This window comes from Triturus cristatus, chromosome 4_2 (assembly GCF_964204655.1).
Source record: "Triturus cristatus chromosome 4_2, aTriCri1.1, whole genome shotgun sequence".
In the NCBI taxonomy this organism is placed as follows: Eukaryota; Metazoa; Chordata; class Amphibia; order Caudata; family Salamandridae; genus Triturus; species Triturus cristatus.
The window spans coordinates 185,337,949-185,362,742 of NC_140586.1; positions in this window are offsets into that span (position 1 = coordinate 185,337,949).

Genomic DNA, 24,794 nt, shown 5'->3' on the forward strand with positions numbered 1-24,794 from the left:
TCTCAGAGGCTATAATGGTTGAGATACAACTAGCCGAAACCCATTTTAGGGCGACTCTTACAGGCTATAAAAAGAAACTAGACGAACTCAACAAAGAAATTAATGAGTACAAGGACAATTTGACACAGTCCAAGGCTCAGAAGTTCCAAAAGGACCTAAAAAAATTCTCTTTTTTGAAAGTCTACCCTTATGCCGATCCCGATTACCTTCCTTCCCCCAAAGAAACATACAATTCAGATGCATCGGAAGATGATGTATCCACTACTCGTGGTTCTAGTGGGGGTAGTACCAGACAAAAACAAAGAGGAAGAGGGCGGGGCTGGAGTAGACATTACCATCAACAAGACTCCTGGCCACCCTTTCCTATGGCAGGAAGTATGAATTATCACAATCAGTTCCAACAACCTCATTTTCCTATGATGGGTTGGAACCCTGCATTCATGCCCCCACAAGCCTTTACCCCTAACACTTATCGCCCCCCTTTTTTAGACAGGGGCAGAAGACGGCGGGGCAGAAGAAGAGGACAAGTCCATTGGGGTGCGGAGGAGACAGTAGGGAACAACACCAGGAACAAAACACAGAATCTACAAGCGGGTGTCAGCAACACACGAGCTTAGTCACTAACCTCTCTAGTATCACCCTGTCACCTAGTGAACTTTCAGTACTGGAGAAAGGATTGGGTTTCGTGCCCACGGCACGTTTAGATAAATTTCGTCTACATTGTGAGTTGGCAAATTTCTTTAGAAAACTCAAATTAAAAGCATTTTTTGAAAACATGGAACCAGCCGAGACCACAGAAAATACGAGTGACACTGACCTTAGAATTAAGTCTACCTTTAATCCCCCCCCACACACAGTACCAGCTGAAATAATTGCTTTTGAACGTGCAGTTTTTCTGGATGTGGAAGCATTGGAGGATAGAGAGGTTTTCAAAAACATGAACACAACAGAATTTCAGGCACTACAGTCACTACAAAATAACACTACAATTGTAATCAAACCTGCAGATAAAGGTGGTGGGGTGGTGATACAGGATGTCGCTGATTATGACAAGGAATGTAGACGACTCCTGAATGACTCTGTCAGTTACACTCGTCTAACTAAGGATCCATCTATGGATCTAAAAGAAGTTATATGCAACTTGGTCCAAACGGCTGAATCTAATGAGTATATTTCCAAACAAGAGGCACAATTCCTGACCACCAGTGCAGGGATTGTACCCTACTTTTACACCTTGCCAAAAACTCACAAAAATAGGACCCCGCCTCCCGGACGTCCTATAGTGTCTGGGATCGGCTCCCTTTTGGAACCTCTTTCCCGGTACTGTGATGAATTTTTGAAACCATTGGTGCAAGGGACTTCTACATACTTGAAGGACACCAAAAATCTTTTGGCCCTCATACAGACACTGAATGTGGACAATGATAATACAATCTTGGTCTCAATGGATATAGAGAGCCTCTATACGAGCATACCTCAGGACGAAACCATCAGGGTCCTTACCGAGGTCCTAGATGCAGCGCAATGGGACTAAAACACGCCCAGGTCTTTTGTGATTGAATGTGCCACATTGGCTTTAAAAAAGAACTTTTTTGAATATCAAGGTGATCTGTTCTTGCAAACCACAGGTACATCTATGGGCAGTGTTTTTGCCCCTAGTGTAGCGGGTTTATATGTCTTCGATTTTGAAAGTAAATACATTCTACATGACAGTAACCCGTTTGGACAACATCTGTCCTTGTGGCGCAGATATATTGATGATGTGTTCATCATATGGCAGGGTGCAGAAAGTCGCCTTTTGGATTTCTTTAACTGGATTAATACCTGCGACAGACACCTTAAGTTCACATACACTTACCACCATACAGAGATGATCTTTCTTGATTTGGTGATAACAAAAACCAATGGGTCATTAACAACACGCACCCATTATAAGCCTACAGCAAAAAACAATTTACTGGCTTTCTCGAGTTTCCATCCACAAACACTACGTGAAAACTTACCATATGGCCAGTATTTGCGTCTGAGACGCAACTGCAGTGAGGTTGCAGATTTTCGTAAGCAATCAGAGGATTTGACTCAGAAACTAAGCAAACGAGGTTACCCTAGAAGAATCCTTACAAAAAGCTGCAAGAGAGCCCGTAATCAACCCAGGGAAGCTCTCCTTGAAGAAACAGTAAAAACAGACACGGGTATCCCCTTGACGTGCATAACAACCTATAGCACGGCCTCCAACGCAGTCACCAACTCTATACGCAAGAACTGGCGTATTTTGGTGAGTAACAACAGGAAATGGGAAAAACCCTTGTTTTCTTTCAAGAAGGCTAGAAGCATTAAAGATGCCCTAGTACATACTCGTCCAAAGAACATGACTATGCAAGGCGAACAAACACTTTGCAATGCTTGGGGTCTGCCTAAAATAACGGGACACTACCCATGTGGGTCGTGTAGTGTTTGCCACCTAACGAAAGCAAGTAAGACCTTGCTGTTGGAGACCGACAAGGTCTGGACACAAAGACAACACACGAATTGCAACACTAACAACGTGGTCTACCTTATTACCTGCCCATGTGGGTTACGGTACATAGGAATGACCACCAGAAAAATTAAGCAACGAGTGTGTGAACACCGGAGCAATATAAGGTGTAAGCGTAATACCACCAAGCTCACCGAACATTTTCTCCGCTTCAATCACACAATTGATGACCTGGTGTGGACCATTATTGAACACCTACAAGGAGGCAATAATATAACCCAGAGACTCTTTGAGAAAGAACAACGATGGGTATATCGTCTGGCCACTCATACATCTGGCCTTAATGATAATATACCCTGGAATAGCGTAATGCAGCACTGAAACATCTATTGGGCTTTTGGTTTATTAGTGTGGTCACCCTATAAAGCTAAAGGGACTGGTACTTTACCTAGTTTACCTAAATGTCCACAAGCGCCACTGAATAAAGTTTTGAGAAAAGAAAAAAACGTTTAAAAAAGAGGCATCCCTCCTCTTTTTATTTCTCAAGACGTACTGCACTTTATTGTTTCTGTAAAGAAATAGGGCACTTATAATTTTTCTGTGTCTGTTTTCATGCGATACCACACAGTAACGCTTCCGCCTTTACATTTTACATTGTACACTCGTAGAAAAGGCTAGACTGTTTAGTGGGTTTAACGTTCTAGTCCCTGAGCTATTTCCTCATTTTTCTTCTGTCTGATTGGCTATGAAGACGTAATATGACGTAACACGTATTTTGGGGCTTCCGCATTTGAGAAACAAATAACATCCGTCTTGTTTGGATATTGATTGGATGTTAAAGGTATTTAAACTGTTGCCCTGACCAATAACGACACCTACGGGATCCAAATCGGAGGGAACGTTAGGTGTTCCGGCGGGTGCTGCGCTTTGACGAAGTAAGTGGTCCCTTGCAACTGCATAACTCGTTCTCCATTTTAATTTCTCCAGTTACCAGATGGTAACGTTTTTATTATTGTCTATTGCAGTGTGTGACTACAAGTGCGCATCCCCCTCCCTGGGTCCATGGTGTGAGGCATATCATAGCCATTAGTAAGTCTTTTTACGAACACGTTCTGTGACAAGGCACGATCATGACTAAGCCCGTTAAGACCTTTTTTTCCCCTAATGATCTCTTTGGGGACTCCTGAAAGTTCCGTGACCGTAATCTTGGAGTTCTTCCTTTTACCTTTGGTTCCTTGGCCAATGAGTACAACCCTAAATAAGAGGATGTGGTACAGTTGCGACTCCCTTCGAAATGTAACGAATGATACGCATGCTGTCAAATATTTATAGACTTCCATACACCACAGTAGCATCTGATGATTTCTAAATGAGATTCTGTGTGGTCTCTATCGTATACCACATGACGGGATTGTTAAGTGAAGGGGGACTTTTGCCTTTGACCAAAAACATGTAATTGCGTGTTATTTCACTAAGCAAAGATCTGTTTATGTTGTTTGTTGTTTCTGTTTATTCTTGCAGACACTTTTTTCTTCAGAATTTCCTGAAGTCTCTCCGGTAACAAGAACCGTGAGTCTTTTATTAACATCACTGCCAACGGTTGGGTGCACCTTAGCGTGTGCATACCACCGGGGCAGTAAGGTCCTGATGAATGCCTGGTGAATCATCTAAAAATGGCAGAAACATGTTGACCAAATTTTATTCTTTTCACTATTAGGGTTAACTAACCAAAATTTGGTATCTAGTTATCATACCCTTTTTAACTAATGCCAGGTTTACCACAATAAAGGTTTTTGGTTTAAACCTAGACATTTTTTATATTCACTTTGCACATCACATTGCACTATCACACGTGACACTTCAATCACCAGCTCCGCTGTAAACAGGCGTTGTAGCACACCGGGGAGGTATTAGACCTCCCTGGTGGGAGTCCAATGATGAAGCATGTCACCAACCAGGTTGGTGAGTGAGGACTCTTTTTACAAATTTTGATTGTTTTGGCAATATAGGCTCTCTTTCCCTTTCCTTTGTAGTAGTTGTTCTTTCCCATACTCTTTTGTTGTTTATCATAATTACCTCAGGAGGACGAAGTGTGTTCTTGACCCTCTCTCTCTTGTTGTTTGATTCTAGCCACATATCCCACACAGAGCTGATCATCCACCTGGAATTGTCTTGTGCGATCCAAGTAAAATGAAAGCACACGTTTTGGATCCAGGCGGTGGAGAGTTTCTTCCTCTCTAGAAGGATGCGGAAAGAAGGTGGGCAAAGTGATGGTCTGTCCTATGTGGAAAGAGGTAACCACTTTGGGTAGAAAAGAAGGTTATGTTCTAAGGACAACCTTGTCCGGATGCACAGCAAGGAAAGGAGGCTTAGAAGAAAGAGCCTGGAGCTCACTCACCCTGCGAGCAGAGGTGATGGCAACCAGAAAGGCAGTCTTCAGAGTCAAGAGTCTGAGAGGGCAATTATGCAGCGGCTCAAAGGGCACGCACATCAAGTGCGAACAAGGTTCAAGTCCCACTGGGGCATTATGAAAGGAATAGGAAGAAAGAGGTGAGTAATGCTCTTAAGGAAGAGATTTACAATAGGGTACTTGAAAAGGGAAGGTTGATCTGGAAGGGGAAGGAAGCTCGAAATGGCCGCAAGATAGCCTTATATAGTGCCCAGAGCAGAGCCCTGCTGGGCCAAAGAAAGCAGGAAGAGGAGAATCTCAGAAAGAGGGGCAGAAAGGGAATCCACAGCCTTTGCTGCGCACCATGCCACAAATCTGTTCCATCTAAAGGCATATACCGTTTTGGTGGAGGGAAGCCTGGCTGCCAGAATAACATTACAGACTTCGGGAGGAAGGTCAAAAGCTATCAACTGTCGCCGCTCAATCGCCACGCAAGGAGGTGGAGGCTGGACAGGTTCGGGTGGAGGACCGTCCCATGGTACTGCGACAGAGAGCCTCCCGAAGGATCAATGGCCAAGTTCATGAGCTCGGGATACCAGACTCTTCATGCCCAGTCCGGTTCCACAAGAATGACTTGGGCCCGGTCGCGCTTGATCTTCTTCAGCACTTCGGGCAGAAGTGGTATAGGCGGAAAGACGTATAGAAGACCGCAACTTAACTCGCGACGAAAAGCATCGCCTAGCGAGTGCCACCTTGGAAACTCCAATGCTCAGAACTGCTGACATTGCACGTTCTCTTAGGTAGCTAATAGATCCAACCAAGGCTCTCCCCACCACTGAAAGAGACCTTGCACCACCTCCGAGTGAAGACGCCGTTCGTGATCCATCAGGCACCGGCGGCTGAGTTCATCCGCCCTGGCGTTCAGGGAAACTGCCAGATGTTGAACCACCAGGGACATGCCCCGATGTTCCAACCACTCCCAGAGGCGAAGGGCTTCCTGACATAGGGTCCACAACCCCACTCCACCGTTTGTTGCAATACCACATGGCGGAAGTGTTGTCTGTTAACACCTGAACTACTCTTCCCTTGACAGAGGGAAGGAATGCCTTCAGTGCCAGACAAATTACCATGAGCTCCAGAAGGTTGATGTGGAGCTCGGACTTCGCCGGAGACCAGAGGCCTCTGATCTCCGTCCCTCCCATGTGGCCGCGCCATCCCAGAAGTGACGCATCTGTCATCACTATAAACTCTGGTTGGGGAAGGGAGAGGGATCTGCCGTTGACCCAATCCTGGTTCGTAAGCCACCACTGCAACTGATGTGTAGTCCCTGCCGAGGTCTGGACGACATCGGACAGATTTCCTTGATGCTGTGTCCACTGGAACTTCAGGTCCCACTGCAGAGCCTGCATATGCCACCTGGCATGATCTACCAGCAGGATGCAGGAGGCCATGAGGCCCAGTAGCCTCAGGGTCATCCGTACCGAAATCCGACATAGAGGCTGAAACATCGGTATCATAGCCCGAATATCCCGGACTCGCTTTTCGGGAGGATAGGCACGAAGCTGCGCTGTGTCCAGAACCGCTCCGATGAATAGGAGCTTCTGGGAGGGGGATCAGGTGTGACTTCGGCATGTTGACTGTGAACCCTAGTGAATGCAAGAGGTCTGCCATAGTCTGGGGGTGGGAGACGACAGCCTGGGGTGAGCCCGCTTTCAACAACCAGTCCTCAAGATAGGGGAAGACTGGAACCCCTGATCTGCGCAGATTAGCTGCGACCACCGCCATCACTTTCATGAACACACGAAGGGCGTTGGTAAGGCCAAAGGGGAGCACAGTAAACTTTAAGTGCTCGTGGCCTACCGTGAACCGTAGGTAACGCCGGTGGGCAGGCAGGATGGGGATGTGAAAATAAGCGTCCTGCAAGTCCAACGCTACCATCCAGTCTCCAACGTCGAAGGCAGACAGGACCTGAGCCAATGTTAACATCTTGAACTTCTTCTTCCAGAGGATGCAATTGACGTCCCTGAGGTCTAAGATAGGACACAGGCCTTTGTTCTTCTTGGGCACCAGTAAGTAGTGGGAGTAACAACCTCGACCGACTTCGGGCACAGGGACGTGCTTGATAGCTCCCTTGGCCAAGAGAGCCGTAACTTCCTGACGGAGAAGGGCCAAGTGATCCTCCAATATACGATGGGTTGCAGGTGGTATGGCTGGAGGGGTAGTCTCGAAGGGGAGGGAGTAGCCCTTCGGACTATTTGCAAAACCCACCTGTCCGACGTGATGTTGTGCCAGTGGGGAAGGTGATGGTGGACCCTGTCACCCACTGGCACCTGGTGGCCCTGAAAGGTCGGACTAGGAAGGTTTGGAGGCTGCTGCAGAGGGGGCACTGGAGGACTGACCCGCTCGCTGGACCCCAGACCCATGGCATTGGGTCCCACATCCTCGGCCGCTCAGAGTCTGGGTAGCTTGCGCCAACCTGTGGCTCTGGGCAGAACGTGGTGGGGCACCCCTTCCGTAGCCACGAAAGGCAGACTGCATGGGGTGCGAGGTGGTTGCGAGGCCTAAGGATCTGGCCGTAGCCCTAGAATCCTTGAAATGCTCGAGTGCGTTTTCTGCCTTGTCGCCAAACAGGCGACGGCCATCAAAGGGCATGTCCAAAAGTGTCGATTGGACATCGCCCGAAAAGCCATTGGACCTCAGCCAGGCATAGCATCTAACTGCCTCTCTGTGGGACATTACTCATTATCAATGAATGTATGATGTTGATTATTTTGTAAGTGGTTTGATTGTTGCATATTTCCATAGCGTCAAAGGGCTACTGACATTGAAATCGTCCTGCCTAGCGAGTCAGCGGTATCAAGTCCACAGTGAATTTAGCTGTGTCTCTCCCTTCGACAAGCGGATGGGAAAGTACAGTCCAGGCATCCTCCGGGGATTGTGGCAACACTTGCGTGACCGGATCCCACATGGAGTGGGAATAACGGCCCAAGAGACATGCGGTGTTCACCGACCGCAGTCCTAAGCTGGCAGGAGAAAACATCTTCTTCCCAAGATAATCCAGCTTCTTGGATTCCCTAATTGGGAGAGCAGTAGGGAACAAGCCTTTAAAGGTTGAGGCTTGGAACACCAAGCTCTCAGGGGTAGGGTGTTGGGAGAGGAAAAGTGGGTCACCCAGAGCCGGGCGGTGGCGTCGGGCGATCATCCTATCCACAGGAGCCCCTGTGCTGGGCTTGGACCAGGTGCCCAGTAGGATGTCTGTGAGGGCTTCGTTAAAAGGCAGCAGGGGCTCTGAAGAGGCTGACGCACCTCAGTCAGGAGGTTAGTCCTGACCGTCACAGTAGGAAGCTCAAAGCCCAAGGCCTCAACCGCCCTACACAACACCACAGCGTAGGAATCTCCCTCCTCTGTAGCCACGGTAGGGGTAGAAAGCATGCCAGGGTCTGGTGATGTGTCAAGACCACTGGCATCACCCAACTTCTCTCTCTAGTCCGGTTCTTGGAGTTCATCAGTTAAAGGGTCTCCAGATCCCTCCCAATCCTCCTCCTCTGGCCGCCAGGGTAGAAAATAGGAACAAAATTGCCTGCTGGCGTCGGATCCGGCGTCGGCTAACGCGGTCCGGCTCCGTTTCTCAGTCGGGGGGAGGATCGGGGGCGACGCCGGCCGGGTGCACAGCCGGCGCTAAGCAGAGGTGTCGCCAATGGAATCCGTGCCGGAGAAGATATCGTCCGGCATCGATCGAGATCCAGATTTGAATCCGGGGGGGCCCTGCGGTGCTGGGACCGAAGTCGCTGGCCTCGAAGGCCTAGAGCCCCCAACCGAGTCCGCAGGGCCCGAAGGCACGCCAGCGGAGTCGGGCTGCCCAAAGATGTGGAGGGCTTTGTAAAAACTACGAAGTTAGTCAGGGGTCGCTCCGGCTCCCGGGAAGGAGGGGAAACCCAGAGCTGACCAAGAAGGCTCCGCAGGCGGAGCCGCAGGTTGACGACCTTCCGCGTCCCGCGTCGCGTAGGCAGACGGACGGGGAGAAGGCGAAGAGTGGCGGTGCTTCTTCGACTTCTTCTTGTGCTTCGACATACCCGAAGACGAAGACTTCGATGACGAATGGTGGTGGTGGCGCCGCGACCGGGCCCGCAACCTCCCTATCGACCGGGACCTCGAGCGGCGCGGAGCCGACTGCAGGGCCTCTAGAAGCTTTCGGGACCGCTTCGCAAACACTTCAGGCCATGGCCCGACAGTCAGAGCACGACTTCGGGTTGTGGTCGTGCTCCAGGCACCAAAGGCACACGAGGTGTGGATCTGTGACAGACATCAGTTTGTGACTGGAGTCCCAAGGCTTGAAGCCGGTCCGAGGACGGGACATCCGTGCGTGCACCAGGAGTCAGAAGACTCGAAAAAAGACTTTGACAAAAGTAGAAAAAAGGGTTTAGTCAAAAATTGACTAAGAGTACCGCTGTCTCCGGATCTGCGCTGGCTGGTGCGGAAAAAGAAAGAACAGACGTCAGCGCGCAGGTGTGGCATCAAAGTAGATACAGCGACGCCACGACGGTGACCACAACGCTATAGACGAACGCGGAGTTGACCGATGCCACCTACCAACGCACAGGGGTACTGCTGAGAAAAAATTCCCTGGATCCAGTCTGATGCCTGGGGGTAATTCTAAGGTAAGGAATCTAGAACTAATTGTCTCTTTCAGATATGGCTGACCGCACTTATAAAGCCTGGAGAATCGACTCCAGGGTTTGTAGGGTTGTCCTGCTCATGCCGGGAAACCCTCACACTTATAACCAGGCACCCTATCTGCACGACTGAAGGGCCTACCATAGGGCTAACTTATAGGTTTTAAGGGCAGTGACCTCCGATATAAGGAAATGTATATCGGTCATGAGGGGTGTGAGCACCATCTCACACTGGCTGCAATGGCATGCCTGTAGTAACAGTTTGACGGTCTCTTATTGGTGGCACAATACATGCTGCAGCCCATGGGAAATCCCTGGTGTACCTATGCCCTGGGTACCTCAGTACCATATACTAGGGACTTATAAGGGTACAACAGTAGCTAAGTTGGGATGTACCAAAGTACTTACCAGAACCATTTTAGGAGAGACCACAGCAGCTGGGGTCTTGATTAGCAGGATCCCAGCAGGCTAGGTCAAAACACACACTGACACAGGCAAAATGTGGTGGTAACCATGCTAGAAAGATCCTACCTTCCTACAAGCATGTTACTGTTTTACTATAAAATCCATATCTCTGAAAGTACTTACCTGATTCTGATGATCTTGGTGTCTAAAATTATCTAAAATGTGTATTATTGTTCTAAATTGGTCTCAAATTTCTTCTTGATTGTGTGTCTGATTTATTGACTCTGTGTGTGCAACAAATGTTTAACACTCCCCTCTTATATGCCTAAGCTGCTCAAACACACTACCACGAATAGAGCACTTGGGGTTATTAAAGTAAGCCCTGTAAACCAATAAGGGTCGTCTGGACTTTTTGCATGGTGTGCCCCTACATTGGCCCACGTACATAAAAAGCCAGCTTCCTACATTGGTGGTTCAGCGATGTGATACAAGACTTTGCATTTGCTAAAAACCACTTGGTCCATAGGTGATTCCATGAAGAAATCCAGAACTGACATTCGCTCAAAATTATCTTTTCTATATTTTCAAAATTTTCGAATTCCCCAATCCATTGTATTAGAAACGTAAAACGTATACTAATCAGTTATGCCTTAAAAATCCTTTAGAATTTTTTCTCGAGTTTGTAAAAAAGTCCGAACTGTACTAAGCATGTCTGGCTCAGAGAAACCTGTGCAGGAACTCAACCTGACCCTTTATCTGCAACTTAGTATGAAGCAGTTAAGGGTCCTCTGTAAAGCCAAAGACATAGTTACTGGCTCAAAACCTACCATTTTGCTACTCCAGATTTTGATGCAACCCAGTTAACAAAAGATCCTGAGACCCCTACAGAAGAGGAGGTGGACAGTAACAAAGGCTGTAGTCAGTACTCATGGGGGTAAGCATCTCCATCCTAACAAGGGAAGTTGAGGGCATAACACCTCCCATCTTCCCTCACGCACAAGTTACTTACCTCTGGTAATGTCTTATCTGGTAGAGACTAGAGGTAGCCACAGATTCCTTACCAAAGAATTTACCCAGGTATCAGACTGGATCCGGAAGGTTTTTCGAGAGCAGTAACCCTGCACACCAGTAGCTGACGTCGATTGGCTCCGCTTCCATCGTCTGTGTTGTCCATGCTGGAAGTGATGTCGTGGAACCTAAATAGGCACACTGACATGCATTTCTTTTCACGATTTTACACACCAGAAGCGCGTAGCCTTGACAAACATTGACCACTGGTGGGACAAAATCTAGGGACCTCAAAGGCATCATTTCTGTCCCTAGAAATGTGTCGCAGAGCGGGGAGGATGGGTGGGTCTGCAAGGAATCTGCTGCTCGATATAGTCTCTACCAAACAAGCCATTACCAAAGGTAAGTAACTTGTTCATCTGATAGAGACTTCTAGATGCAGATTCCTTATCTTAGAATAGATACCCAAGCAATACCATGCCCAGAGGAGGGTCTGCAAACCAATTTCAAATGAGAAAGTCTGGCAGGTATGGATGGGCAAAGTGTCCATCCCTGCAGACCTGACTGTCCAGATAGTGATGTTTGGTGAACGGGCGCAGGGAAGCCCACGTTGCTGCCTGGCAAATATCCAGGACAGGAATGCTGCATGCTAACGCAGTGATGGCCACTTTAGCTTTGGTGGAATGAGCTCAAAAACCTTCAAGAGTTTGCTTCTTGGCCAGCAGATTTTGATGCAGAGCATGACCCTTCTGGAGATGGTCCACTTCTGCACTTCCCAACCTTTCTTTGCACCAACATACCCCATGAAAAGTTGGTTGTCCACCTGGAACTCTTTCGTGCGGTTAACGTAGAATGACAACACTCTTTTTGGGTGCAGATAGTGGAGTTGCTCCTCTTTCTTAGAGGAATGTGAAGGAGCGAACATAATAGGCAAGGTGATGGATTGGCTTACATGAAGAGAAGTGACCACTTTTGGCAGAAAGATGGCCTGAGTGCAAAGCATTATTTTGTCAGGATAGACCGAGTGGTAAGGAGGCTTAGATGATCAGGTCTGTAGCTCACTCACCCTGCTGGTAGATTTAATTGCCACAAGGAAGGCTATTTTCAAGGTGAGAAGTGTGAGGGGACAATTGTGTAGAGGCTCAAATGGAGTGCCCTTCAAAAAGTCAAAACCAAATTAAGGTCCCACTGAGGCATAATGAATGGTTAAGTAGGGGATGAGTAAGACATAAGGAACCTACCTACAATAGGGGACTTGAACAAAGAGGGTTGATCAGGCAACCGGATAAAGGTAGAAATGGCAGATAGCCCTTAAGAGTGCTCAGAGCACAACCCTGCTGGACAAGACAAGAATGAAAAGCAGAACCTCAGAAAGAGGGGCAGAAAGGAGATCAACAGATTTTCTACATGCCATTCCACAAATTTCTTCCAATGGCAAGCACACACTGTCTTGGTAGAGGGATGCCTGGCTGCCAAGATATCGTTACAGACTTCGGGAGAAAGGTTGAAAGCTGTCAACTGCCACCGCTCAATCTCCACACAAGAAGGCGGAGAGTCGACAGGTTCGGGTGGAAAACCCTCCCCTGCTGCTACGACAGAAGTTCTTCCAGGAATGGTAGCCTGATCGGAGGATCGATGGCCATGCTCAGAAGCTTGGGGTACTAGACTCTACGTGCCCAATCCGAAGTCAGAAGGAGGACTTGGGCCTGGTCGCTTCTGATCTTCCTGATACTTTGTCCAGGAGCAGTATGGCCAGAAAGGCACACAGTAGGCCTGAGCTCCACAAGAGACAAAAAGCATTTCAGAGCGAGCGCTGCCCTGCAAACTCCAGCGTGCAATACTGCTGACATTACGTGTTCTCGGTGGTGGTGAACAGATCTAACCAGGGCTCTCCCCACCACTGAAAGAGACCTCGCACCACCTCCGAATGGAGATGCCATTCGTAATCCACTAGGCATCTTTGGCTGACCTCGTCTGCTCTGGTGTTCAGAGAACCAGCCAGATGTTGAACCACCAGAGAAACATCCTGGCATTCCAGCCACATCCAAAGGTGCATGGCCTTTTGACAAAGGGTCCACAATCCCACCTGTTAGTTGCAGTACCACATGGCGGTGTTATGGTCCGTGAACACTTGTGCAAGCCTTCCCTTGATGGAGGGCAGAAAGGATTTCCATCCCATTCGTATCGCTCGAAGCTCCAGCAGGATGATGTGGAGCCCGGATTCTGCCGGAGACCAGAGGCCTCTGATTACCATCGCTCCCAGATGGCCGCCCCATTCCTGGAGCGACATCTGTCACTACTGTGACATCTGGTTGCGGAAGGGAGTAGGGTCTGCCTCTGATGTAATCGCGGTTTGTTAATCTGCTGCAGATTGTTTGCAGTTCCCTACGAGATCTGTATCATGTCGTACAGATTCCCCTGATGCTGCGCCCACTGGAACTTTAGGTCCAGCTGCAGAGCCTGCATATGCCACCTGGCACGTGTCACCAGCAGGATGCAGGAAGGCATGAGGCCAGCAGTCACAGAGTCAGTCTCACCGAACCCCAGGATACAGGCTGAAATATCGGTATCATAGCCTGAATATCCTCGACTCCCAGCTCAGGAGGATAAGCCCAACACTGCACTGTGTCCTGAACAGGTCCAATGAAAGGGAGCTTTCTGAGAGGGAGTCAGGTGTGAATTTGGCACGTTTACAGTGAACCCCAATGCTATGCAGGAGGTTCACCATAGTCTGCAAGTGGGAGACGACAGCCTGGGACGAGCCTACCTTCAACAGCCAGTCATCGAGGTAGGGGAAACTGGCACCGCAGACCTCCGCAGCTGAGCTGCAACTACCGCCATCACTTTTGGTGAACACACGATGGGCACTGGTAAGGCCAAAAGGGAGTACAGGGAATTGAAAATGCTCGTGGCCTACCATAAATCGCAGATAGCGCCAATGGGCAGGCAGGCTGGGTATGTGAAAATAAGTATCCTGCAAGTCCAACGCTACCATCCAGTCTCCAAGGCAGACAAAACCTGAGCAAACATGAGCATTTTGAATTTCTCCTTGAGGAAGAGGTTGAGAGTTTGGAGATCGAGGATAGGACGATCGTGAACTTTGCCCGAAACCGTGAAACCCCAAAAGCGGTCCTAGGATGCTTGTTTCCAGTCCAGGGAGGACCTGGCCTGGCAGTTCGGCTGGACTGTTCCCATGAGGCACAGGGTCAAGACTGATTTGCATATGGCTAGGTTCAAACTGGAATGGCAAGGTGAGCAAAAGAAACATGGATTTAGGCCCAGATCTCTGTACTGAGGTGAATGTATGACATTGTTCTGCATTCTGTCCATAAACTGTTCTTTTTGCATTTGTCACCCCTAGTGGGACAGGTATGCCCAGACGTGGGTCCCGTACTCTCCATGCCACTGGAGTCAAGCCATCCTGGCTAATGAGGGGTGAGACCCCAAAACCGGTCCTAGGATGCTTGTTTCCAGTCCAGGGAGGACCTGGCCTGGCAGTTCGGGCTGGACTCTTCCCATGAGGCACAGGGTCAAGACTGATGTGCATATGGCTGAGTTCAAACTGGAATGGCATGGTGAGCAAAAAAAGAAGGATTTAGGCCCAGATCTCTGTAATGGGGTGAATGTATGACATTGTTCTGCATTCTGTCTATCAACAGTTCTTTTTGCGTCCCTCCCGTCAGCAACAGCTTGGGAGAGTACAGCCCTGTGGCAGCACTTACACAAATGTAACCCACAGTTTGTGGGAATAATGGACCAAAAGGCATGGTATGTTCATGGACCGCAATGCCAGGCTGGCGGAAGAAAGGAATATGCTACTTACCAGTATGCATCTGTTCTTGGCATGTAGAGCTGCAGATCTACACACTTTTGCATAGATCGCCATCTGGTGTTGGGCCCGGATGTTTGCAGTTTGTTTTTCCTCTTGGAAAGTCTTTGGAAGTCACGAGGTCGGTGACTCCTCCCTTGGTTCGTATTGCGCATGGGCTTCGGCTCCATCCTCAGATTGTTTTTCGCCAACAGGGAAAGATGGACCGTAGTAATAATAGTGAAGAAACCCATGTGTGTTGTATCTAAATAAGATAGACTGGAACAGATACAGGTAGCCGGGGAGGCGGGTGGGCGTGTGTAGATCTGCAGCTCTACATGCCAAGAACAGATGCATACTGGTAAGTAGCATATTCCGTTCGAGGCATATGAGCTGCAGATTACACACTTTTGCATAGACTATATAGCAGTTCCCAACCCTAGCGGCGACCACCGGTATCTGTTGCAGTGGTTTGAAAAAGTGTTTTTAGTACAGCCTGGCCCACACTAGCTTGTTGCTTGGTTTCCACATCTACACAGTAATGTTTAGTGAAAGTGTGCGGTGTTGACCATGTAGCTGCTTTGCAGATATCATCTAATGGGATGTTCCCTAGAAAAGCCATAGAAGCCCCTATCTTTCGTTTAGAGTGGGCTTTAGGGGGAACAGATAGCGTGTGTATTGCCTTGTGGTAGCAAATCTGTATGCATTTTACAATCCACCTAGCTATCCCTGATTTAGAGATGGGGTTGCCTTTATGTGGTGGAGAGAAAGAGACAAACAGTTGTTTTGTCTTTCTGAAAGGTTGTGTTCTCTGGATATAGTAAAGTAAGGCCTTTTTAACATCCAGTGTGTGTAAAGCCCTTTCTGCAACAGTTTGAGGTTGCGAGAAAAAAAACCCGTAATTCTACCGATTGGTTTAGATGAAAGGGGGAAATGACTTTGGGTAGGAATTTTGGGTTGGTACGGAGGACAACCTTGTTCGGGTGCATTTGGAGAAAAGGTTCTTGTATAGTAAGTGCTTATATCTCACTGACCCTTCTAAGGGAAGTGATGGCTACAAGGAAAGCTGTTTTCCATGCAGTTCACATTTATGCAAAGGTTCGAAAGGCGGTCCCATTAGCTTTGTGAGAACTATATTTAAGTTCCACACAGGTGAGGGTGGTACTCTGGGGGGAATTATTCGTTTGAGGCCTTCCATGAAGGCTTTAATGGCAAGCACTCTGAAAAGTGATAGGTGCGGTCGGTTTTGTAGGTAAGCGGCAATTGCTGCGAGGTGTAGCCGAATGGATGTATATGCTAGGTTACAGCATATGATGTGCTGTATAGATGCGTCTAGAGGGTTAATTGTGTTGTTATGGCAATAAACAACAAATCTTTTCCACTTTGCAGCGTAGCAGGCTCTAGTAGTAGGGCGTCTAGCTTCTCTGATGACGTTCATACAGTCGGGGGGAAGGTTAAGGTATCCGAATTCTAGGATTTCAGGAGCCAGATCGCAAGGTTGAGCTGAGCTGGGTCCGGGTGTCGGATCTCTCCATGGTTCTGGGTTAGGAGGCATGGTGAGAGGTGTAACTTTTGGTGTGGCACTACCGAGAGTTCCAGCAGCGTGGTGTACCACAGTTGTCTGGCCCATGTTGGAGCTACTAGAATCAGTGTGACGGAGTGCTATTGTAGCTTTCGCACCACTAAGGGAATAAGTGGGAGAGGTGGAAAGGTGTATGCAAATTTGCCTGACCAGTTCATCCATATCGCATTGCCTTTGGACAATGGGTGTGGGTATCTGGCGGCGAAGCTTGGACATTTTTTGTTTTCGTGGGTGGCGAAGAGGTCTATGTGTGGATGCCCCCACATCTGAAAGAACGGGTGAAGAACCTGCGGGTGAAGTTCCCACTCGTGGATCTGCTGCGTCTGTCTGCTGAGCAGATCTGCCATGGTGTTTTGGACTCCTGGGACATGTTGGGCTAGGAGAAAGATTTTGTGTGGAATTGCCCATCTCCATATGCTCTGTGCTAGTTGAGAGAGCTGTGGAGAGTGTGTGCCGCCTTGTTTTTGAATGTAGTACATGGCCGTCATGTTGTCTGTGCGAATAAGGACTGCCTTGCCTAAAATCTGTGTCTGAAAATATTTGAGGGCTAGAAAGATTGCCAGTAACTCCAGATGGTTGATGTGGAGTAACTTTTGTTGTGGCGTCCATGTGCCCTGCACTGTGAGGTGTAGTAGATGAGCTCCCCAGCCGGAGAGCGATGCGTGTGTTAGGATTATTTGTGGAACCGGGTCCAGGAACGGTCGACCTCTGGAAAGATTTGTGGTGTTCCACCACTGCAGAGAGCGATGGGTGCGACCGTCTACCAACACCAGATCTGTCAGTTGCCCCTGGGCCTGGTTCCATTGGCGCGCTAAGCACTCTTGGAGTGGACGCATCTGGAGTCTTGGATGAGGCACTATGAAAATGCAAGAGGCCATCATCCCTATTAGTTGCATAAACACTCTTGCTGGGAGAGAGTGTTGAGGTATGAATCTTTGACGCAAAGCCTGAATGCTTGCAATCCTGGCAGGATTGGGGTAGGCTATGGCTTTTGAGGTGTCTATGGTGGCACCGAGGTACTGCTTTGTGTGGGATGGTATTAGCTGGGACTTTTGGTGGTTCACCGTGAAACCTAGCTGGTGAAGTAGTTGGATGGTAGTGGCGGTGTGATGTACACATAGGTTGTAGGACGTGGCTTTTATTAGCCAGTCGTCCAAATATGGGAAGACGTGAATGTGCTGTCTTCTGAGGTGTGCCGCCACTACCGCTAGGCACTTGGTGAATACCCTTGGTGCTGTTGTGACCCCGAATGGGAGCACCTTGAACTGGTAGTGTTGCCCGTCCACTACAAATCTGAGGTACTTTCTGTGAGCATGGTGTACCGGAATGTGAAAGTATGCGTCTTTCAAGTCCAGTGTGGTGAGAAAGTCGTTCTGGGAGAGGAGTGGAAGTACCTGCTGAAGTGTTACCATGTGAAAATGGTCCGAATGTATTTATGTGTTTAGAGGCAGGAGATCTAAAATAGGTCGTAGAGTCTCGTCTCTTTTTGGCATCAGAAAATATAGGGAGCAGACTCCTAAATTTTGTTGACTGGCGGGGACTTGTTCTATCGCATGTTTTTGTAGGAGGGAGATTACCTCCTGTTTTAGTAACGGGGAATGTTCTTGTGACATTGGGCGTTGCCTGGGTGGAATGTTTGGGGGGGTAGATGGCAATTCTAGGCAGTACCCTGAACGAATAATTTGGGTCACCCATTTGTCTGAGGTGATGGTCTCCCAGACGTGAAGGAAATTTTGTAGCCTGCCCCTGACCGGAGTGGGATGGTCTGCAGGGTAGGCGGTGTGGCAGAGCGGGCGGTATTTGTTTTGCCTCTGCCTTTATTGTTATTGCCTCTATAGCCGCCTCTTTGATAACCCCTTGTGAAGGTGGATTGAGCAGGGGATTTGTAGGAAGTGGACACGCTATCTGAGGAGTAGCCTCTGGCTGTGCCCCGAAAGGAAGAGTGGCGAAAGGAGCGCCTAGGAGGGTGTGACTGCAGGGCTCCCATAGATTTCGCCGTATCTGTGTCCTTCTTCATCTTCTCGAGGGCCTCATCTACCTTTGGGCCGAATAGATGTTCTTGATCAAATGGGTGATTTAATATGAAGGCCTGTACCTCAGGTTTAAAGCCTGAAACTCTCACCAAGCATGGCGACGGAGGAGGACGCTAGTGTTAATGGCCCTGGAGGCTGTGTCTGCTGCGTCTAAGGCACAGCGTATAGAGGTGTTAGTTATGGTCTTACCCTCTTGAATGAATTCATTGGCCCTATTTTTGTATTTTTCTGGGAGGTGGTGCATGATGGTTTCTAGTTCATCATAATGCGCTCTGTCGTATCTGGCCAATAGCGCTTGAGTGTTGGCAATACGCCATATATTGGCTGCCTGTGACGCAGTGCGCTTTCCTGACGCGTCCAGTAGCTTTGACTCTGTCAGGTGGTGGTGCTTCGCCTGACATCTGGGAGTTTGACCTCTTCCATGCAGTGGAGACCACTAGGGAATCTAGTGGCGCTGGACCTTTGATATAGGCCGGATCTGTGGGGGCAGCTTTATACTTTTTCTCTATGCGTGGGTTAATGACCCTAGCCCTGACTGGGTCTTTAAAAACCTCTGGTGCATGTTTTATTACCCCTTTGAGCATAGGTAGTATGGAAGTAGACCTATGTGCGGTATCAAAGGTGTCGAGGAGGAAATCTTCCTCTACCGGGTCAGTGTGTAGCTCTACCCCGTGATAATGTGCCGCCCTCTGAAGTAGGTGGTGAAAACCTAATGAGTCTTCTGGTGGAGATGGCCTGGATGGATAAAGGTCATCTTGTGGGACATCTGGAATGTCTGGATTATTATAATTGTCCCATGGGTCTGGGGATCCTGTAGGGGTGGGGTCTTGTGGCACATCCCCTGGATCGTAGTATGGGTCCCCCTGATCATCATGGTCTGGAGACGGGGTCGGAGAGCGATGAGGCAGGGGTGGAGAAGGCGGAGGGGGTGGAGGTGGAGAGGGTGGAGAAGGTGGGGGTGGCACTCTGAAAGGGGAGGTAGCACAGTCTTTCCTCTTTGGAGGTGGAGGCGGAGCCAGTTTGTCCAAATGTCTCTTTTTAGAAGAGAGTGCCAAATGTCGTTTTTGGATCCTTGGTAAGTGTCTTTTGCAAGGGATCCGGTGTAAATAGTTCCTGAGATAATGTTTGTTCCGTCGGCGCCGAAGGTTTCGGGGCCGATGACTTTTTAGGCTTGTCCGTGCCGTGCTCTTTTGGAACCTCCGATTTTTTGTTCGGCGCAGAGGTAGGCTTCGGCGCTGGAGTGTCGGTGCCGAGGGCCTTATGATGTTTGATCGGTACTGAAAGGCTGGGTTTCGACACCGAGGACTTTGGTGCGGAGCTCGGTGTCGAGGTAGAGGCCGGTCTCTTTTTCGGTGCCGAAGTGTGTTTATCAGCACCGCTGGCAGGCTGGCTCGAGCCCGAGCCGCCAGAAGGCTTATTAGGCTTCTTCACCGGGCCCGAAGGTGGGGTGTTTGAAGCAGTGTCTTTGGTCTTGCCTAGGCCCAGAGGCGAAGTCGTGACCAAAGCCTTTTTGGGTGTCGGTGCGGGTGTGGGAGGGGGTATAGTACTCACGACCCTCTGCGCCGGGGTGATGTCCTCCACATCCGAGTCGTCGGCTTCGGAAGCACTGACTAGGTCCTCTTCGGTGTGCTGCTGTCCCGGAGCTTCAACGTCGTCCCCGAAGATGTCGACTGGAACGGAGGTCGAGGAGTGTGCCATGTTTCGTCTGGCCCTTCGATCTCGAATAGTCTTTTTTGATCTAAAAGACTTGCAGGCGGGACAGTCTCGAGCCTCGTGTTCAGGGGAGAGGCAGAGGTTGCACACCTCATGAAGATCGGTGTGGGGGAATTCGGACCCACATCGAGGGCACTTCTTGAATGGAGTTCTTTCCATCAGCCGGGACCGGAGCTTGGATAGGCCCGAAGGCCGCCGTTGACGACTGGAATCGAAGATGTGTCGAAGAAAAGGTGATTGAGGAGATCTGGATCTGAACAATACCGCGATGAGCGAGGATTCCGCTTCGATCGTCGAACTGGAAATGTTCGGAACCGGAGCGCGAAGTATTACATCCGAGCCCGATGGCGGAAAAAAACAATCTGAGGATGGAGCCGAAGCCCATGCGCAATACGAACCAAGGGAGGAGTTACCGACCTCGTGACTTCCAAAGACTTTCCAAGACTTTCCAAGAGGAAAAACAAACTGCAAACATCCGGGCCCAACACCAGATGGCGATCTATGCAAAAGTATGTAATCTGCAGCTCATATGCCTCGAACACATCTTTCCAAATGAGTCCAGCCTCTTCGATTCCCTATCTGGGGGAGCAGTAGGGAAACTCCTTAGGAGGTGGAGGCTTGGACCTCCAAGATCTCAGGGGTAGGGTGTTGCGTGAGGAAGTTTGGGTCCCCAAGCGCAGGGGGAATGCAGCAGGTAATTGTCTTATTAACAGGAGCTCCTGTGCTGGGTTTGGCTATGATCTAGGGAGCAGGGCTCCTGTCGGAGTCAGTTGACTCACCTTCGGCTCCATATCGGGGATGACAATGAGGAAGGAATCTCAGGGGGTGCCGGGTGCATCGGCGTTGGAACCAGAGCCGAGGAAGGTAGAGATAGCTCGACCGCATCGGTCCGAAATCCAGGAATGGATCCTTGAGGCCCCACTGGAGCTGCCGACATGAAACCAGATGGGTGCCCTTGCAGAACAAGATGGGTGCTCTTACGACCATGCGGTGCCCGAGAACGTGCAGACGGGGTCAGTCCCCCAAAAACTTGACGCATTGCTTTATAGAATTTTTTCAGCTTTCAGATGAGTGGTGGTCGCTCTGGTCTTCGGAAATTCAGGGAGGCGCGGAGGTGACCCAGGCACAGGTTCCGGGGAATGTGGCCTGGAAGGCCAAGGCTCCATCGTCGTGTCGGCCGAGGAGAAGACAAAGAGCGCTTCGACTTCTGGCTCTTGTTCTTATGGACTTCGGGCTCTGTAAACGATCCTTCAAAGCCTTCAGAGCCATGCCCAGCATTCAGAGCACGCCTTGGTGTTGTGGTGGCGCTCCAAACACCAAAGGGAAACGAGGTACGGGTATGTCATCAACAGTCAGTCCTAGGTAGATTTTGTTGACTTCTCAGTCAAAACACTAGGAGGCTGGTTAAAAGGCAGTTAGGCGCAAGATTATGAGGGCTCTATAATTTGATAATTAAAGAGCATCTAAGTAATTGCACATCTGAAAACCTGCATCAGTACCTAGTGGAGTTAGGGTTAATTTCTCCTCAAGAGCTATGGAAGAACTGGGGTTTCTAGTCTCCAGATGGGAGCCCTGGTGTGCCACGATCAAGTCAGAGAGCACACCGAAGATATTTTAATCTCAGAGGGTGGGGTGGATATGGCTACCCTAGCTGTCTGGCCCAGTAACCAGGAGAAATACACACAAAATCCACTCGTACATGGGGTTGAGGTAGAAGCAGTGAGGGATACCAGTGCAAGTGTCACCATGGTGACAGGAAAGTGGCTATTCCATGAACAGTACTGAACTGGATAGACATATCCAGTTATCAATGCTGATAACATTAGAAAGGTTTATCCGATGGCTATAGTGACCTTGTAATGGAGAGGGGTTACTGGCCGATGGTGGTCGTGTCCTCTGCACTTCCAGTTGAGTTTCTGTTGGGTAATGACTCGGAGACCTCAGCATGGGCTGAGGTAGGGATGAGAACTCAATCATCCATGCTGGGAACACCTGAATGTGTGTGAAAAAAAAAGAGCACAGAGAAAGCCCAGGGTGAAAAGGAGGTATTGGAGTCTGGAATACTGGCCTAAACCTCCAAGACAAAATGGCAAGAAGGGGTCAAAACGAACTTTTGAAGAGACACAAGCTCCGGCCCTCCCTTCTCAGGGAGAAGACCTTTCAGCCCTTGAGGGAGCTGAGCCTCAGGAAGGAGTAGTTTCTTACCTGTAACTCCAGTTCTGTAGTAGGGGTATCTCTGTGTATAGTCATAATCTACGAATAGTCCCGCCCATGTGCGGGGACCCCGGAGCAATCAAAATATCTCTTAAGCTGTCCTGCATTTGCAAACCTGCAAAGACACTTAAGAGACAGACAAAATAATACAGCCTAATAACAATATGGCTGCACTGGCCAGCACTTCATCTGAAGTGAACACAAAAGCCAAAATAAAGTTTAAATGTCATTTTTATTCACATCTGACATGTTCCTTTATTGTATCACACTCCCTTCACCAAAATCCCTTTAAACAATAGAGAGGAAGGGGTGGACAGACAAGCCCTATAGGCTGTCATTATGTGTCTGCTAAAAGGATACCGTGCCTTTAAGGAACTCTCCAGAGACCCCCGGTATCCCCGGAAGCACAGCCAAAGCAAGTTACTTTCAGTTCTTTTTGAAGGTGTATAACAACAGGCCTGATACTGTCAGTTTACTCCACCGGGGAGGAGGGAGGGTCGCTTATGACTATAACAGAGATACCCCTACTACAGAACTGGAGTTACAGGTAAGAAACTACTCCTTCTGTAGTAGGGGATCTCTGTGTATAGTGATAATCTATGAATAGAATGGCAAGCCAATCCCAACCAATAAACAGCGGTGGAGTAAAAACCGAACACCAACAAATTACTGTGCAAACAAATTCCTCAGCGAAGCCTGTCCAACCTGTGCATCTGCCCTAGCATCAGAGTCCAGGCAGTAATGCTTTGTAGCCTTACAAATGTCAGCGATTGGAACATTCCTAAGCAAAGCTGTAGTCGCTGCTTTGCCCCTAGTCGAATGCACTGTAGGCTTACCCCTTAACGTCTTATTAGCTTTCTGATAACAGAGCTGAATACAGGACACAATCCATCTGGAGATGGACTGTTTCGAGGTAGCTAGACCAGTTCTTACCGAACCATAATTTACAAACAGTTGATCCGACCTGCGGATGTCTTTTGTCTTATCTAGATAGAATTTCAACACTCTACGCACATCTAGTGAATGCAGAGACCTCTCCGTCGGAGAGGAGGGATGCTGAAAAAATGTAGGCAAAGTTATCATTTGATTTACACGGAAATCAGATATCACTTTAGGTAAAAACTTAGGATGAGTACGCTTTACCACTTTAGAAGCATGGAATACAGTGTACAGCTCTTGACAACACAGAGCCTGAATCTCACTTACTCTCCTGGCCGATGTAATGGCCACAAGGAAGGCAGCCTTCCAGGACAAATGCTGCAAAGAAGCCTTATGAATAGGCTCAAAAGGCTCCCTCATTAATCTGGACAACACCACGTTCAATTCCCATGGTGGAGAAGGTCGTCTAACAGGGGGAAACACCTTACGCAAACCCTCCAAAAAATCTTTACCAGAGGGATTTGAAAAAATGAGGTTTGGGAAGGGCCCTTTCTATACGCAGTCAAAGCTGCGAGATGAACTTTAATAGACTGAAAGGTAAGCCCAGATTGAGCTAACTGCAGCAGATAAGGCAGAATAACATCTTCTTTACAGGATGTAGGGTCAATGTCCTTTGCCGTGCACCATAAGCAGAATCTCTTCCACTTATAGGCGTAAGAAGTCCTCGTAGACGGTCTCTTCGCCTCTTTCAAGATCTCCATACAGTCCTGAGGTAGGTTCAAGTGTCCATACTGTACTAGCTCAGGAGCCATGCTGCCAAACTCAAGGACGAGAGATTGGGGTGAACCATCTGTCCTCCGAATTTCGTGAGAAGGTCCGGCCGACACGGCAGGCGCCGGTGTGGTAGAACAGACCGGTGAAGAAGGTCGGTGAACCACCATTGCCTCGGCCACTCCGGAGCAATCAGGATCATCCTGGCTCTGGATTGCGACAGCTTGATCAGCACCGCCGGAATCAGGGGAATGGGTGGAAAGGCGTAGAGAAAGCTGTTCGACCAGCTGATCCATAGTGCATTCCCCAGCGTCCCTGGTTGGTAGTTCCTGGACGCGAAGTCGCGGCATTTGCTGTTTTCTGCCGTAGCGAACAGATCGATATCCGGAGTGCCCCACTCTGCGAAGACGTCTCTTAGCACGTCGTCGTTTAGCACCCACTCGTGATTTTCTTGAACGAGCCTGCTGAGCGCATCGGCTTGGGCATTCTGCACTCCCGGCAGATGGGTTGCCGTGATCGTTAGGTTCCTGGCCACCAGCCAATTCCAGATCGTCTGTGCCTCCCGAGACAGCGTGCGTGAACGGGAGCCCCCCTGCTTGTTGAGGTAATACATGGTAGTAGTATTGTCCGTCTGAACTAGCAGGGAGTTCGTCTTGAAGGAGGAATGGAACGCCTTCAGGGCCAAGTGTACTGCTCTGAGTTCCAAAAAGTTGATGTGGTAAGTCATCTCCGTCTGTGACCATATTCCCTGAATCTGAAGAGGGCCCGAATGCGCTCCCCAGCCCTGGAGAGACGCATCGGTCACTATGGTCTGGACCGGAATATCCTTGTGAAAGGGAGTCC